Source organism: Anneissia japonica, unplaced genomic scaffold, assembly GCF_011630105.1.
Source record: "Anneissia japonica isolate Jap-2015-1 unplaced genomic scaffold, ASM1163010v1 scaffold287834_len5846547_cov211, whole genome shotgun sequence".
Taxonomy (NCBI): domain Eukaryota; kingdom Metazoa; phylum Echinodermata; class Crinoidea; order Comatulida; family Comatulidae; genus Anneissia; species Anneissia japonica.
This window is the reverse complement of record NW_022704992.1, coordinates 3,629,974-3,633,427: the sequence shown is the minus strand read 5'-3', so window position 1 is coordinate 3,633,427 and position 3,454 is coordinate 3,629,974. Positions and strand designations below refer to the sequence as shown.

Genomic DNA, 3,454 nt, shown 5'->3' with positions numbered 1-3,454 from the left:
GGTATGTATATATATGTATATATATATATATATATATATATATAAATCAAGATAGCCCTTAACACTGTTAAATAAATGATCAAAGAAAAGTAAAATACAGTGTTCGAATAGAGGACATGATAGTACATCTTATCGTATCTTATCTTATCTTGTAGCAAAGCTCTCAACGAATGTTGTCCTATAAGTTAATCAAGAAATTGTGTAATAAAATGCCTCCTTCGAGGCATTTTTATTACACACACACACACACACACACACACACACACACACACACATATATATATATATATATATATAAAATATATATATATATACACACACATATAATTTATAATTTATATACCATGCAGCAAGTCTGGTTTAACATTAGGCACTAAAGTGTATAGCCATTGACCATGATTACATTTACATATACATATATATTTATGTTAAATTGTATATTTTATTAGGCCTATATAGGCCTACTGTACGTTCGGTATACATGTGTGTGACTGTGTATTTATATGTGTGGGCCTAGTCTAAATACAATTGATATACAATATTTACAGTTATTAAAAAAAACCACTTAATATCGAATAATTGCATGTCAGTATTCTTGAATACAGAAAATGTTGGTGTGGTGGTCTGATGTTGAATAGTTCGTTTCGGGGCAGGTTTCATCGGTTTATACTGTTCATGAGGCATTATTAAAAGATGGGCCCATCTACCTTTACTTATTATGAATTAGGCCTATTAAAAGCCAGAAAGCACCATTTAAAAATTTCTAACAAGCTTCAGTCCAGCCCCTGCGGTTTTCGTCTGAAAAAAAAATCACTGATGAATTCTACGTGTGGTTAGATGAAGATGTTCCTACTAATATTAATGTTAGTAATAGTAACTGTGTCAGGTTCTGCCTTCCTATACATGCAATTGACCAATAATACAGAAAATGTGGGTGTGGTGGTCTGATGTTGAATAGTTCGTTTCGGGGCAGGTTTCATCGGTTTATACTGTTCATGAGGCATTATTAAAAGATGGGCCCGTCTACCTTTACTTATTATGAATTAGGCCTATTAAAAGCCAGAAAGCACCATTTTAAAATTTCTAACAAGCTTCAGTCCAGCCCCTGTGGTTTTCGTCTGAAAAAAAAATCACTGATGAATTCTACGTGTGGTTAAGATGAAGATGTTCCTACTAATATTAATGTTAGTAACTGTGTCAGGTTCTGCCTTGCTATACATGCAATTGTATTTTAACGACGGATAGGCCTACGATTATTAATTACAAATCACCTAACACTACACGCCGCTTTTGACACAAACGTCCCATAGATTTATAGCATTCTGGCCTAACTAATCGATTGTTTAGTGGAGCAAGCGATGACATTATTAGATTAAATACAAGATAATGTGTAAAACCTTTACCTTGTCTGCTATTAACTGCTAAATACCCACAGACGTTGTCAAATCTGCAAAAAGTTACCCAATATTTCCCCTTCGAAAACTGTCTTCCATTATGTATCGGATAACTAGCCAGCCTGTGAATGTGTTCGTTGGTCCGTGGGACAAAACAAAAATCAACAAAAGGAAAAGGACAATAGAAATGCTGACGATGAGATTCTATTAATCACGCTTTAAATATTCACGCATTAAGATAAATCCGAAGGCATATATACCGCCACCATTTGTCCCAAGTTCAACTAAAGGCCTACCATATCACATTGGCTACTCATTCTTCTTCATTTATAGGCCTATGTACGTACCACATGTATGCACAGGCCTACTATTTCAGCATGAAGCTTGTAAAACACCTAATTATGTAATTTGCATCACATGAAAACAACATTACAAAACAGTAACGACCTGGTCTTCGTTTAACTCGAACCAGGGCCCGCGGCATCTACCATGTCGATGCCTTTCCAACCAACCACCGTGATAAAGGCAGTGGCGTATTCAAGGGGGTGGGGGGGGGGGCGGCTTCATTTGTGCCATAATCATACATTTTCTGAAATCAGCCCCAACCATGAGGTGCTTCAGACTCTCCATCGTGTAAGTTTCTCCGGGGCCCCTTTATTTCGAATTCCTAGACCCGCCACTGAATACTAAATATAGATGATGAGGTGATTAAGGACGCCAAAGAAACAACATTACATTTCGCAAAGAGGTTATATTTTTATTCGATTTTTGTGTGTGTGTGTGTTTGTATGTTTTATTAGCAACCTCCTGCCTACAGTAAATGCTAACGTCCGGGATATTTCAAAAATGTATCAGCTGATCTGAATGAAATTTTCTATAATGGTTTTTCATGTTCCAATGAAGAAATGATTACATTTAGGTGACGATCCAGATTTGGATGCGATCATTTAAAATGCTAATGTGCCAGACTTTCTAAAATGGTTAGCTATTGCCAAGAAAAAAAATCATGCTATTTTGGTTACGCTCCGGAGTAGGATGTGCTTGTGGAGACCCTTAAAACGGAACGTCCCTTACCTAAATGTCTGATCAATGATTTGAATGAAACTTCCGAGAATGGTTTGTCAGGGTCCAAGGAACAATGTTCGAAGGCTCGGAGTGTGCTCTAGTCTAGGAGTGGGCACTAAGTGGCCGGTGATCGTCGGCAGACACGATTCTGTAAAGAACGCAATGCTAAGACGCGCGCACAACGGATCGCTTTTAATGACGATCCGTTCAAACTGCCACTGACAATCAGCAAACGACCGGTGTTGGATTCATCGGCCGACGGCCGTACTCAGTGAGTGAATGCCCGGCTTTGCGCACATTTCCTTTTAGAGGACTAAAAACTTACTAAATAATTATAAAGAGCAGGTTTTGTTTTCTGTGTGGAATAGCCTTTTTATACCCTCATAACACCTTAATGTTACCCTATTTTATTCATTTTAATTAAATTTTGGAACGCCAGCAACTTATTGTAAAGTCATAATTTTTAGAGATAACAAATAAGTGGAAATTAAATTGAATTCTCATTCCAAAGAATAAAACCTGTTTGAGGAAATAAATAAACAAATAGAAAGTACAGCAATGCAGATAAACTTTGAAAGGAAACGTTCTTGAACTATCTAGGCAATGGTGCCTACGTGTGTAAGTAATAGGATGTATGGTGTAATAAAGCAGAAAGTGAAAGTTAAGCTTGGGTTGGGTTCGCATTTAATCCTCATTATAATTATTTTATTATTATTGCAGGTTATTTCATCATACGTTCATGTGAGGTTCAAGCTCACGTTTCTCTTCACTGTCACGTAAATTCTTCTTCTAAGGACACAAAATAAATAATATAAATAAAATATCTACTAATGTGAAAGTACAACTGGATTAGTCAATATAAATATGAACGCATGTACAGTACTTCCAAAAACTATAGTTACACAGGTTGATTCCACTCTATTTTTTATGACTTGCATTATTTTGTCGTATTGCGCAAGGGAGAACTGAGTTTTTTTTTAACGAGGGGATAATAC

General features: G+C 36.3%; 1 protein-coding gene across 4 annotated transcripts in view; it reads right to left on the bottom strand.

The window, feature by feature from the left end:
• The window catches only part of LOC117105124 (synaptotagmin-5-like), a 12,380-nt gene that overhangs the window by 7,053 nt on the left and 1,873 nt on the right, over positions 1-3,454 (bottom strand). The window contains exon 1 of one of the 4 annotated variants that reach the window (XM_033246188.1): positions 1,404-1,559. The exons of 2 other annotated variants lie outside the window; for them this stretch is intronic. The gene's annotated coding sequence lies outside the window, so the exon portion shown is untranslated. Of the gene's footprint in view, positions 1-1,403; positions 1,560-3,454 lie in introns of those variants that run through there. One more of the 4 variants, XM_033246190.1, reaches the window with a different exon arrangement.